This window comes from Panthera onca, chromosome B2 (genome assembly GCF_046562875.1).
Source record: "Panthera onca isolate mPanOnc1 chromosome B2, mPanOnc1 haplotype 2, whole genome shotgun sequence".
Classification (NCBI taxonomy): domain Eukaryota; kingdom Metazoa; phylum Chordata; class Mammalia; order Carnivora; family Felidae; genus Panthera; species Panthera onca.
Genome location: NC_138343.1, coordinates 121,566,709 through 121,581,058, shown reverse-complemented (window position 1 = coordinate 121,581,058; position 14,350 = coordinate 121,566,709). Strand labels below are relative to the sequence as shown.

The window sequence follows — 14,350 nt, the reverse complement described above, 5'->3', positions numbered from 1 at the left end:
CCATTTAATCTAAGTTTTTATCATATCCTAAACAGGCAAAGTATCTGATTTAGACATTATCATAAACTGATTCAGGTGGCTTCAGTATTGGTTAAGAGATACCAAGTTAACTTTTGTGCATCTACATGTTTAATATTTGAAGAACTGGATTTTTTCCATTGATTTCGCATGCCTTTGACAAGTAGACACTTATTCCCTTGACCAGCTCTTAAAATTAGGAGCCACTTTCCAGTTAAAATTAATTTTTATTCTTTTCAAGATTTCAGTATTTCCTAAGGTTTTAATTATTTGCAGAAAAATGCAAAACTTATAATACCACTGAAATTTAAAATGAATCCTGGACCCTAGTTTCACCAGAGATTCTGTAATATCATTATATAACCCATCATAGAAGGTAGATTACATCCAAGTTGGAAACGTGACACTTGTATTTCAGAGGAAGGGAAAGAAAACATGTTGGCAAAAATCGAGAGTTACAATGACTCTGCGTAAACACAGCTGATGGTAGAAGGGGGTTTCCATTTTAAGGAAGGTAAAATGAGCTTCAAAGAACTCTCTCATGTTATCAGAATTGGCAGTTTTCTCATAGTATTACTTAATGAACTTTAAAGTGTTAATTGAAAGCATGTTTTATTGAATTCTGATAACAGACTTCCAGAATTCCAAGATTGCTATTTGGGTGGTGGGACAGGTGACAGGAATGAATTTGCCATCACAGATAAAGATGTCTGCAGAATTAACTGATTTTCTATAGACACATGTCCTTAAATGTGCTTTATGGTACTAAAAAGAATCAAAAATATTTTTATTATGCAATGTTTTTTTAAATTTTTTTACGTTTATTTATTTTTGAAAGAGAGAGAGCAAGCACGAGTGGGGTAGGGGTAGAGAGAGGAGAGAGAATTCCAAGCAGGCTCCATGCTGTCAGTGAAGAGCCTGATGTGGGGCTCAAGATAACGAACTGTGAGATCATGACCTGAGCCGAAATTAAAGAGTTAGCTGCTTAACCGACTGGGCTCTCCAGGCACCCCTATTATGCAGTTTTTAAAAGCAAGAATTTGTTTTCCAAAACAACCAGTTTTCTAAATTCAGTACATGTACCTTATGGTGCAAAAAGCACTGCACTAGACCTAGGGTCAGAAGGCCAGGGGAGCTGGGCCCAAGCCCTAATTGTGCCACTGCCCAGCTGTTTTCTTGGGTAACTGCCTTTATCTCTCCAGGTGTATTGTGTCTGTTTTCTACTTCATTGTGAGGATCAGAAAAATATTATTAATACTTTGAAATCCATAAGAAATTGTAAGAATAAACAATATGAGATTTTATAGGAGAGTCTTCTGATTTTTTTTTTGTTTGTTTGTTTGGAATCATATAATCTGTATTGTGGCCAAAGGAATGGAGGAAATCTTATTTCAAGACATGTTTTAATAAAATGTGATAAGTGATGATTATAGAAAAAAAGAACACGTCAGAGAGGCAAATAATGGTTGTAGAATTTTTAGAAGCATGCCAAAAAAGACATTAAGATGAAGTAATTTTAAGAAGAAAGTTTTCAAACGAGCGTCTCAAACTTAAATAATCCACTGGAATCCACTTAACTTTGAAACTTTGGTTTTCCCCATAAGTACGAGTCAACACAAAACCCTGGAGGTGTGGGACTATGTTCATATTTGGATTTTTCTGGACACTGAGCAAATGACCTTGATTTCATGAATATTTTTTCTTTAACAAATCACTATTTTATATTTCCCTACCACAAAGAATGAGATTTTATTTGTTAGATTTTTTTTGTTGTTGCTTGTAATTGGAATATCTAACATTGATGTTTGATTGTTACATTAAAGAATTAAGGTGCCATTTTAGTAACCAATATCATTATTTTTACTAAGTAATTCTCCAGTGACCCAAGTCAAGCCCTTTGTTTTAAAATTTTTTTTTTTTAACATTTATTTTTGAGACAGAGACAGACAGAGCATGAACGGGGGAGGGTCAGAGAGAGAGAGGGAGACACAGAATCTGAAACAGGCTCCAGGCTCTGAGCTGTCAGCACAGAGTCCGAAGTGGGGCTCGAACTCATGGACCGCGAGATCGTGACCTGAGCTGAAGTCGGCCGCTTAACTGACTGAGCCACCCAGGCGCCCCAAGCCCTTTGTTAAAAGAATAAAACTTATCCTTACTTGTAATAGAAGCCCTTATACTTCCTCAGTAATAAATATCATTTGAATTAGTAAAGTGTTTCTAATTGTGTTGATAACAAAGTATAATCTATATATTTATCATTTCCTAATTTAAAAATCATTTTATCAACTCTAGTAAATACTAATATACTTAATGAATGGTTCTTCGTTCACATGGATATGCATTTCATATTAATGTCCCCATTGAGTTACTAAATTTTTCCTAATACCCTCTGAAGAGAGAATATGAATGCAAACATTTCTCCTCATTTAAATCTGTTGATTTGAATGAGCTTAAATTTGTCCATTAGATGCTAGCCAATTATTTTCTAAGAAGCTACTTTATATGGTATTTATATTGTGTATATGGTTCCAACCTTATAATTTTCAACCTTTCCCCCCATGTGTTAAAAATAAAAAAACTTTAAGCTTTCCTTTTATTTTTTTAACTCACATTTGTGTGTGTGCGCGCATGCGCATGTGTTTTAAGAGCCTATGAAATTTAGTTGTTGAAGTATATTGTAGTACTTACCCAGTGGATTCACTTTAAAGGTGAAATAATTATATTAACATTCACTGAAAAATAAAAAGAAAGCAATTGAAAGCCACTAACTATAAGAAATTAAAATGAGATTCTACTGATTTAATAAATATGAGAACTACCTAATTTAATCCTAATGCAGCCAAAATACATGTCAGACCTTTGAATTTGCATTTTATAGATATTCTGATGTTTATCTTTTACAAAATTTTCCAACTGATGTATTAAGAACCTTTTTTTTTTATATTTTGAAGATTTATAGAAGATACTTGTGTATAGCATCCTTTTTTAAAAGATCACATGTAAATTTGAGAGCTTAAGCAAAGTTAAACAGCTACTGTAGTATGGATGGCTCTGAAATATGAAATTCAGAAGATACTTAGCCTCAAGCTTGTGTTGCAAGATATATATAAACTAACCACTTTGGTCATATATGTGACACACATGTAATCATTGCTATGCATGAGCTTTCATTTCCTGAAAAAAGCTTCTGTATTTTATTCTCCTGCCTCATTTTGGATGACAGCATTACCATTTTTCCAGTAGAAACTGTGGACCCATCTTTGAGTCCTGTCCTTTGGCTAGTTAGTCTCAGAGCCCTCTCTTGATTCTGAATCTTTCTTAATTCACCAACTGTCCTTCTGATCTTTATGGTCTCTTTCTTGTCCTGTTTGTCCCTTTTTTTCTGGTGTCAGAGTTTTGTGGATGTTATTACGTCTTCCTAATTCTAAATAAAGTTCTTTTCTCTGAATTGATGTTTTTCTCCTGTGCTCAGTTTTTTCATCTGTTTATGTATCCTATGTTTTTGTTTCATGCCAGTGGTTTTTCCTTTGTTTCTGATGATCATTGGTGTTTGTCTTTTTTTTTATATGAAGGACTGGGTACAAATATGGTGTCCCTCTTCTGTGGTGTAAATAGCTCTATAATCTTGCTATTTTGTTCACTTTAGCAGAAAGTATTGAGGACTTTGTATATGTGGCTAAGACATATTAACTGGCAGCTTATATTCAGGGTAAGCAAGCAAGATAAATGAGTCCACTTGTCAGGCTGTCACACTCATTGCCAGAATGAGAAGTAGGGCAACAGTATTCACTGTAGAAGTCTTCACTCTTCCCAAGTGGTATGTTCAATAATATTTTTAGGGACAATTCCACTGATTTATTTTTACTTTTTAATCTTTTTTTGTCTATGGTTAATGCTCGGCAGCATCCATTTTATGTGGGATCGATCTGCGGCCTGTTTAGGCTAAATATTTTATATATGAACCTTCAATTATTTCTCCTGAGTTTTGTTTTGCCCCCTACGAAATATGCTTTTTCTGTGTCCACAGGTCCTCAGTTTCACTGTCAGATAATTCTGTATCTACTGCAGCCCACCATAATGTTTTCAGATATTTCTAATCACTTTTCATCTTATATAAATTTATTGAACTTTCTAACCTATTTTTTTTCAAGCTCACCAGTGACTTTCATGTTGCTCATACAAGTCGTCAATCCTGTTTATGTTACTTGACCTATAAGCAGCACTTGACACATTCGATCTCTTCTCAATATACTGGTTTCTGGGACACCACATTCTCCTTTTAACTTTTATCTCATTAGCCACTACCCTTCATTCTCTTTTTGCTAATTCTTCCTCTTTTCTTCCATGTCTTATCACATGGTTCCACTGCAATCTGATCCTCTTTTGTTTCCAGTATTTATGTTCATTTCCTTGGTGATCTCTTGACTAAATAAAACTTCTATACCAGTGTCTTATCTTCAGCCCAGACTGCTTTTCCAAACTGTAGATCTGCACAGTCCAGTACAGTAGCCTGTAACCTCATGTGGCCATTGAATACTTAAAATGTAGCTAGGGTGATTTGGGAACTGTTTTTTATTCTATTTTATTTCAATTTCAATTTAGATAGGCACATACAGGGGTGCCTAGGTGGCTCAGTCAGTTGGGCATCCACCTCTTGATTTCGGCTCAGGTCATGATCTCACAGTTTGTGAGTTCAAGCTGAACATTGGGCTTTGTGCTAACAGTGCATGAAGCCTGTTTGGTATTTTGTCTCCCTCTCTCTGTGCCCCTCCCCAGTTTGCTCTCTATATCTCTCTCAAAATAAATAAAAATAAACTTGAAATAAATAAATAAAATAAAATAAAATAAATAGACACATATGGCCAATGGCTGTTACGTCGGACAGTTCAGACTTACGAAATCTACTTCTATGTATATCTTCATTATCTGACACCAGACAAATCAGTGTTACGATATAAAAAATAGATTACCACTTTTTAAAATATACATAATTCTTTTAATATTAAGACCTCCTTGAATATAATGTTGAAAATTTTATGGTGTTTTATCATCAGGATTGTAGAAATGTTATTAATAAGCAGCACTGATATTAATTTGAATAGGGGGTCGACAGGTTTCTTACTCTTCATATTTAAATCAATACATGACATTCTGCTTGCACTTAGCCGAGAAGTCAGACACCCGAATTTAGATCCAGATTTTGTTAGTTATGCTATGACCTGCAGTAAGTTATTTCATCCTAGTGACTTGTCATTTGAAAATAGAGGATGGGAAAGTGTTTACTGCAAGTGAAAGTTTTTAAAAGCAACCCATGCTTGACTTAAAATGCACTAGGAGTTATAGATAGTATCTTTATGACTATATTCAGAGCTATTTTAATCAATGAACTTTTTATTTTAAATTTACCTAACTTCCCACTAAATTTTAGAAAGAGAAATCACTATGTTCTTAGAATTAGACTTAGTGAATGTTGTGTGTTAAAATCCATATTCCTCTAGTACACTATATATTTTTTCAAAATACAATCTCTAGGCATACTGGTTAAAACATTTCCATGACAAAAGTGGTTTTTATCATGTAGTTCTAAAGTAGGAGAGCTGGAAATTTTCATCTTTATCAGAACATAATTTACATCATGATGAAAGTAGTGAATATTTCTGATTTACTGCTGTGCCTCCAGGGAAAAATGAAACTGTCAGTAATCAATTCACTCAAAAGTGAGGATTATTGAAAGAATTACAACTTTATATGGCTGCACCCGGCAAGGGGAAAAGGGCAGATTATAAAACAGATAAATTATTTTTGGCCAGGAGTAACTTTATTTTTTACATAGCTTGAGAATAAGACTACGTTTAATGTTATTTAACATCATAAGGTGCATTTTACTATATTTATAATCTCACACTGAAATTGACAGTTTTTCCATTTCTTTTTTTTTTTTTTTTTTTTTTTTATTTATTTTTGGGACAGAGAGAGACAGAGCATGAACGGGAGAGGGGCAGAGAGAGAGGGAGACACAGAATTGGAAACAGGCTCCAGGCTCCGAGCCATCAGCCCAGAGCCTGACGCGGGGCTCGAACTCACGGACCGCGAGATCGTGACCTGGCTGAAGTCGGACGCTTAACCGACTGCGCCACCCAGGTGCCCTAGTTTTTCCATTTCTAAGGCAGTAAGGCATACAAAATGATATATTATAGGGTATATTTTCATTTATGTAGGTTTTAAAGTAGATTTTTTCATAACTTTTTTTTCTGATAATAAACTTAAGGCATAGTTTTGAAGGGAAAATGAGTATTCCACAATTTTGACATCTTTCAATTGCTAGATACTATTTAGTTTTTCAGTATTCTAGTCAATATATGTATTTCAAGATGTTGACCACATCTCTGTTAAGGAAAAATATTTTTAATTCATGTTGAAAATAAAAAGTCAAATAATACTCCATGTTAATCCAGTTTACTCATTCCTTCCATTGATGTACCTGCACATATTTCACATCCCTTCATTTCAATCTTTATGTTCTGTGATTCTGTGAAAAGTGATGAAATTTAAAAACGAGTGATCATTTTTTATTTATGTATTTTGCTGAGGGTGGGCACTGCTTAGAACCAAGGAAGCAGTTCCCATGTTTACTCCCTTGGTCAAGGGGGGGGGGGAATGAAATACCATTTAAAGCATAAAAATAATAATTTTTGTTTCCTTTGTAAATTCCAGCATCCCAGAGTAACTTTTTAAAAAATTAAGTCTATGACAAGACATAATTCAGTTTTTAAATATTTTAGTTTCTGTCTACCAAAGGCTCTAGAAATTTAGAGGAAGACTCTGGAATTTTGGAGGAAGAGGACTATTTAAATTAAGTTTTCATTCACTCTTACTCAGTTAGGTTATGCTTTATAAGACTATATTCAGAATAGTCCTAAGGTTTCTCTCAGACTAGCCTAAGTGCATACTTTTGAATTTTGTGGTTTAGTCAGTTTGGTCTGGATAGTGAACATTCTATGATATCATAGAATTTACTGGTAATGTTTTCTGGAAATGAATATCCATCACTTATTGAAAATGTCAACTAACGATGGAAATTAGGTTTAGGAACTGGTCCTTCTGGTAATGATAGAGATGTCTAGATAATGTTGATTTGTATTTTCCAGAATTTTAAATGTGTGTTTTCAGGAAGCTTTTTCCTTGAATGAAAAGTGAATGAAAATGTAAAGAATCACTCTTTGTGTTGTTCTTAGTCAGCAACTTGCCTCCAAGTCTGAGAGCAAGGTTGATGACAAATATGGCAACTTAAGAAATGACTAGATGGAGTGACTGGTCATATTTTAAAAATAATTTAAGAGGCTTTTACATTGTAAACGTTCAGTAAGTAAAAAGTAGAACATTGTCCTAATGTTCTAATTTCAGGCAATTTACTTTTTTTCTCAACTTTCTCCTCTGAAAAATATTCAACTATAATTTCATAAAGAGTAAAAATTGAGAATGTTTTTTGACTAGTATCCATCTTTTTGGTTTTTTTTTTTTAACTTTTATTTATTTCTGAGACAGAGAGAGACAGAGCATGAACGGGGGAGAGTCAGAGAGAGAGGGAGACTCAGAATCTGAAACAGGCCCAAGGCTCCGAGCAGTCAGCACAGAGCCCAATGTGGGGCTCGAACTCACAGACCGCGAAATCATGACCCGAGCCGAAGTCGGACGCTTAACCGACTGAGCCACCCAGGCGCCCCTAGTATCCATCTTTTTGAACAGAACCAGAAATACTGTATTTTAGTAGAAATACCCTAACAGAACCTGTTAGTTTAAAAAAATAAAAAACTTTTGTATACTTTATCAAAAATTAATTCATACAGTTCATCAACAGTTGTTTTTGGAGAACTTACTGTGTGACAGGGACTGTGCCAAACCCTGGGAGAACTGGAAGATAAAGGACTGCCCTCAAAGTCCTCAGAATAATGGGGTTAGGTTCAACAGCAGATAAGCATAAAACACTAAGGGAATACAGACATGAAACAGTCTGCTCAAACACATTATCCTTGTGAAATGCACTTAGTTTCATGGCTCTGCTTAGAATTGTGTGTCTTCTCTTCAATATAAAACAGTATTGTCTATTTAAAACTTCTCGCAACAGTAGTTTAGAACTAGGAATTTGAATTTTGATGCTGACCTTTTATAAGGCCAGTGTATCACAAGTCATGTAATAACCTCCATTACTGTACTATATCCTTCAAATCTGCCTCCTAAGGGTGTTCTGGGAATAAATGAGTGAATATTTATAAAACACTCCAGTTTCTTTTCTTTCCTATGAATATGTGTGAGTGACTGTGTGTGTGTGCGTGTGTGTGTGTGTGTGTGTGTGTGTGTGTGTGTGGTCTACACCTGACTTCTTTTTGAAAAGAGTCAAGTCACATCTCACAGCTACTAAGCTCTGTCGAAGCAGTGTAGCAGATGTTTTATTTTGGCCAATTCAGAGCCAACCAAATGTGAAGTGTTTTTATTTGGTGCAGGGATAGGGGTCTCTTGTGTTTCTTTTTTTCCTTATTTCCACTTGTGTAGTAACGTTATGAGGCTTGATACTTAATGTCTTCTCAGTCTTTTAATCTGTATATTTTCAAGTGATGATTTAACATTAACAACTAATGTTAAAGGCAGTTATAAATGCACAGTATAACAGGCAAATTAATTTACTTAATATTCATTAAACTTTTATAGGGAAAAAGTTGATATAGCAACATCTTTTTTTTTAATAACATCTCTTTGCCTTGAGTTATGGAAAATGTCTTCTAAATCATCATGCTTGTGTTTGGAATCTTAGCATATTACCTCTCCCTAGTACTTAAATTATTTGTTTTATAGATAGACCTGAAAATGTGACTTCTCACCTTCCTACATTCTCGATAGCATAACAGTGTAATAGATGAAAATACTTTTTCCATTAATTCTTTTCTCATTGTAACTTTTTTTTTGGAGTCTTTTGTTCTTAATTCTAAAGGATGTTTAATTCTTTCACATGCAGATACTAGGAATGCAGCATTCATTCGTACATTCAGTAAATACCCCATGGGTACTTACTTTATCCCAGGCACTATTATAGGTGGTATGTGAATGTGTAAGTGAACAAAACAGGTAAAAATCCATATCCTTGTTCAGCTTACCTTCCAGTGAGAGAAGGAGACAGTAAGCAAATAAATACAGAATAAATAACAAGCAAAGGAGGGAAGGGGGCTAAAGTGAACTGGGAAGTGAGGTTATATTGCTGTTTTAAATAGGGTGGTCGAGAAAAAAAATGTCACAAGGAAGCTGACAGTTGGGCAACATTTTGAAGAAAGAAAGCCATGTCGTCTGGGAGAATAGCATCCCTAACCAAGGTCTCAAGTCAGAGATGTGTGTGGTGTGGTTCTTTTGAAGAACAAAGAGACCAGTATGGCTAGAGTAAAGGGAACGAGGGGAAAAGTAGAAGACGGTGAGGCCAGAGAGGTAGCAGGGGGCCATATTGCACAGAATCTTGTAAATGGAGTGCAGAACACTGCCTGTTCCCTGGTGCTGGCAGTATTCACAAGAGACATCTTTTTTTAGTTTCTTTTAATATTTATTTATTTTTGAGAGAGGGAGTGAGCACAGGTGAGGGAGAGAGAGGGACGCGGGACAGAGTATCTGAAGCGGGCTCCATTCTGACAGCAGAGAACCTGATGCAGGGCTCCAACTCACAAAGCAAACCATGAGATCGTGACCTGAGCTGAAGTAGGACGCTTAACCAACTGAGCCACACAGGCACCCGAGATATATTTTTAAATGGGAGAGGTACGTGGAATCTTACAGTTTGATACTCTCTAAATAAGAAAAATGAACAGAATGTACTGGAGTGTATATATGATGTAGTTACAAATCCTTAAGAGAAGGCACTATTTAATTGTTATCAGATGAGAAAACTAATAATCATAAAAGGTGTTAGTGCATTCCAGCTAGGAAAGTCAGTTAAAAGGTGATTTTTAATAATCGAGGTGGGAAAATGGGACTGAAGTAAGAAGATAAAGATGTTTAGGGGTGCCTGGGTGGCTCAGTGAGTTAAGTGTCCAACTTCAGCTCAGGTCTGATCTCACTATTCATGAGTTCGAACGCCACATCGGGCACTGTGCTGATAGGTCGAAGCCTGGAGCCTGCTTCAGATGATTTGCGTCTCCCTCTCTCTCTCTCTGACTCTCTCCCGCTCACACTCTGTGTGTGTGTCTCTCTCAAGAATAAACATTAAAAAAAAATTTTTTTTTTAAGAAAATAGAGATGTTTAAATCATTAAATGTTCGAGATTTGGAATGTGAGTGGTAAGGAATAGAGAATTTGAGGGTAACTATGACTTGTAATTTTGGTGAATAAGTAGATGGCAATCCATTAACAAAAATAGGGAGATCTCTAGAAATACTGGGGAAAAAGGTAATGAATTATGTTTCTGATATATTATTGAGTTTGTGATGCCTGGAAGACATTCAGAGCAAGGTATTAGTAGCTTGCTTATTCATTTGGACCGCATTTATTAAATATCCTTCTATGAGTCAGGCCCTGTCCTAGGAACTAGACTGCATACTTTGAAATGTGGGCTTGGAGGGGCACCTGGCTGGCTCAGTCGGTGGAGCGAGTGACTCTTGAACTCAGGGTTGTGGGTTCGAGTCCCACATTGGGTGTGGAGATTTCATAAAAATAAAATCTGAAAAAATTTTTGAAATATGGGCTTGGAGCATAAGTAAAAATTAAGGAGTCAGTGGCCTATGTGTAGTCTTGATGTCCACAGGAGTTAATGAGATAAGCTGAAAGAGGCTATTAAATGAAAAGAGACCAAGAGACCAAGAGCCATTAGGATGATTCCGAAATAGATAGCTTGGATGTTCACTAACCAGAAGACAGAAAAGGAAAAAAATGAGGAAAGCAGGCAATTGCATGAAGCTTCTTTTGGTGCTGTATGTTTTTTTTTTTTTTTTAATTCTTCACTGCAATAATAAATTTGAAAGAAAAAAATGCCTGAATTATGATAGTTTACATTTTATCCTTTTTGTTGCTGTACTTGTGGTTTTCAAGATTCTGTAGTATGACTGCTAAAATATTATTAGTCGTAAAGACTTACAGATACTAAATTATATTTAAAGGATTTTACACACACAGAATTGTAGTATTTTGGCTTTGTCTATATAATAAATATGTGACATAATTATATTAGAAATATATCCTTACTATTCTCAGATTGAATATGTAGAAATATGCATGTCACAAAGGGTATGATTTGAACAGACCTTAACCTCCTGTTAAGAGTTTACTGAGGATGTTTGTCAGATACTAAAAATTGTATGCAGTTTTTGGTAGTAAATAACTACTGTAGAATTTTAAGTGTTGGTTAGGACAGTTAAATTATTTGGGCATCAGTTTACACGTTAGAGATATGCTAACATTATATTCTCAGTGGATCAGTGAATTTAATTTTTTATTCGTAGTTGGGAATAAATAGCACAGATTATTAAAGACTGAAGGATCTTCCCAACAGGTGTAAGGCTTAAACTGAAGCACAGAAAGACTATGATGGCAGGGCTGTAACCAAGAGCCGTATTGTCTGGTTGATGCCGTCCACACTGTAGAGTTACTCTCTTTTCCCTGCTTGCTTTGTACTTTTCCAGAAGCTTTACCAGTCTCAAATGTTAGGGACCCCTTACCCTCCTTTCCAGTGTTTTACCTACTCATTCGTGTTTACATACCCTTGATCATACCCTTGATGAGTAGGTCACTACCTATTTCCATAACTAACACAGGAAAAAGCCTACTGATTTGTGGTTTTGTGTATTCACTGTGCTTTACCTCTGTGGTCTGTGTAGATGTCCAAACTTTGTAGACTCGGGGCCCTCAGCCTTTGACGTTTCTGAGTGTGGGACGGTTTTTTTCCTCTAATGTATGAAAAGTAAATTGTTCAAAGAATGTTCCCTTTCTGTAATCTGAAATATGTATCCAGTAAATAAAGGGCTTCCCATGCCATCCTGAAAAAGTCCAATATAAAAAATAAATGTTAACATTTTACTAGGCTAGATGAGGAAAAGTCATTTTAGGATTTGCATTTATTAAAAATTTATTTTAGATGAATATTTAGAAAAATATGGGATGACTGTACCAAAGGAGAATCTGCAGCCTGTTTTGCTGCAAGATGTTTTTAACTCTCATTTTCTGTATATGTGTTTTCAGTCATTCAACAGGCGTTTATTAAATATGAACTGTGTGACACATGGAACTAAGCAAGTTTTCATAAACATAGCGAGTTTATGTTATGATAGAGGATTATACAGGCATGCTAAGGGAGGGAAGAGCTGGAGGGAGGTATATGAATCAGAGTGCGGTCTGAAGAAGAATATCACAGACCATTTCCTAGAGAACACAGTGTTTGACCTGAGCTTTAAAGGATGTCTAGGAAATAATTCAGCTTAGAAGGAGGTGTCAGAAATGGAGAAAGCTTAGGTACATTCTGCTTAAAGAGCAGCTGGGGGAATGGCAAGGGTGAATGACGGGGGATGGTTAGTGAGCCAGGCAGTAGCTACGTCCTGAATAGCTTTGTGTGCCATTTTTAGTTAAGCAGTTGAGTTAAACACTCGAGAAGCGTGATTTTTACCCTAAAGACTATGCTATAGTGCTCGCTTCGGCAGCACATATACTAAAATTGGAACGATACAGAGAAGATTAGCATGGCCCCTGCGCAAGGATGACACGCAAATTCGTGAAGCGTTCCATATTTTTTTGGGATGAGCACTGGGTGTTGTATGGAAACCAATTTGACAGTAAATTTCATATATTAAAAAATAAAAAAAATAAAAAAAATAAAAAAAAAAAAAGACTATGCTATAGAAGAAGAGGATAACAGTTTTTCCTTAGAATAGCCACTCTGGCAGTGTGGGATGTCATTGGAAAGCCCAAGTCAGGGGGGTTGGTTAGGAATCTATTCCAGTTATCCAAATGAGGAGAAACAGTCCAAGTTAAGTAATGGGATAGAGAGGAGGGGGCAGGGTTTATATATATGTACATGGGTATGTATGCCATCTGAACCCACACACATGTATATGTATGTATGGGCATAGTTTTTAATAAAAATATTTTTATGGTATGATAAATTTAATTATTTTTTACCTCAGGTTGTATGAAGCAAGCCATTAAGTTTTCTAAAGCAGAACTCATTATTAGACTATCTGACCCTTCATACAAATATTTAATTATAATGCTTACTTTAGTTCTACATGTATTTGAGGGCTATTGAAAAAATATACAAATATACGCTATTTTAAACATCAAAATAAACATTCTGATACTGTGTGTGTGTGTGTGTGTGTGTGTGTGTGTGTATGTATGTGTGTGTATATATATATATATATATATTTCAAACATACATAGTATGCCAGATGCAATTTGAAGTATTTTTTCCTATAGTTAACTAATTCTCCCATCAACCTATGAGATACATATTGTTTTCCCTGTACTGAATGAGGAAATGGAGACACAGAGTGGAGAAATAATTTGCCCAAGGTCACATAGCTAATCACTGCCAGAGCTGGTCTTCCGAAACATACAGAGTAGTTCCAGAGTCAGGATTATTATGGATAAATATTATTATTTAAATTGTCCTTTGAAATGTTTTTTTTCTAATTGTAAAGGAGCAAAAACTAATAATAGAGAATTATAGATAACTGATACCTCTGATTTGGGACAGGGATTTGCCATGAAAATTATTTCTCAATAAACAGATTTATTGAGTGAAGCTACCAATATGTAAACTATAAATACATATTGTAGTAGCTTTTTATTCATTTGTGCATTCATTTTGGAGCTTTTTCTTATTTTTAGGAAGACACTCCATTAAATTCAGAGTTGGGAGAAGTGTTTTCATTGACTGTTTTTAAATAATGCTGAGAAATTTTTTCAGTGAGAACCTTAGCCCTGTTTACTCTGCTTACGTGGAAGATTTAGCAATATTCAAAACCATTGACTATTTGCTTGCCTGCTGTATGATCATTACATGTCTAATAAGGGTCTATAGTCCTTTCCCCAAGTGTATTTTGAAGCTGTTTAATACCACAAAAAAGTTGGAAACAAGATAAAATAAAACCAAATTTGCACCATTTGCATCTTCCCTTCAAAACCTTCATTCAAATATCTGTTAAGAATAAGGATATTCTCGGGGCGCCTGGGTGGCTTGGTCGGTTAAGCGTCCGACTTCGGCTCAGGTCATGATCTCACGGTCCGTGAGTTCGAGCCCCGCGTCAGGCTGTGTGCTGACAGCTCAGAGCCTGAAGCCTGTTTCAGATTCTCTGTCTCCCTCTCTCTC

At 35.5% G+C, this 14,350-nt stretch overlaps 1 protein-coding gene and 1 non-coding gene across 12 annotated transcripts in view; both read left to right on the top strand.

Annotated features, from left to right (window-relative positions):
• AHI1 (Abelson helper integration site 1) overlaps positions 1–14,350 on the top strand; it is a 223,593-nt gene that overhangs the window by 100,006 nt on the left and 109,237 nt on the right. The window lies entirely within an intron of this gene.
• LOC132668172 (U6 spliceosomal RNA) lies at positions 12,665–12,771 on the top strand. The gene has a single exon (XR_009605518.1). It is a non-coding gene; the product is annotated as a U6 spliceosomal RNA (small nuclear RNA).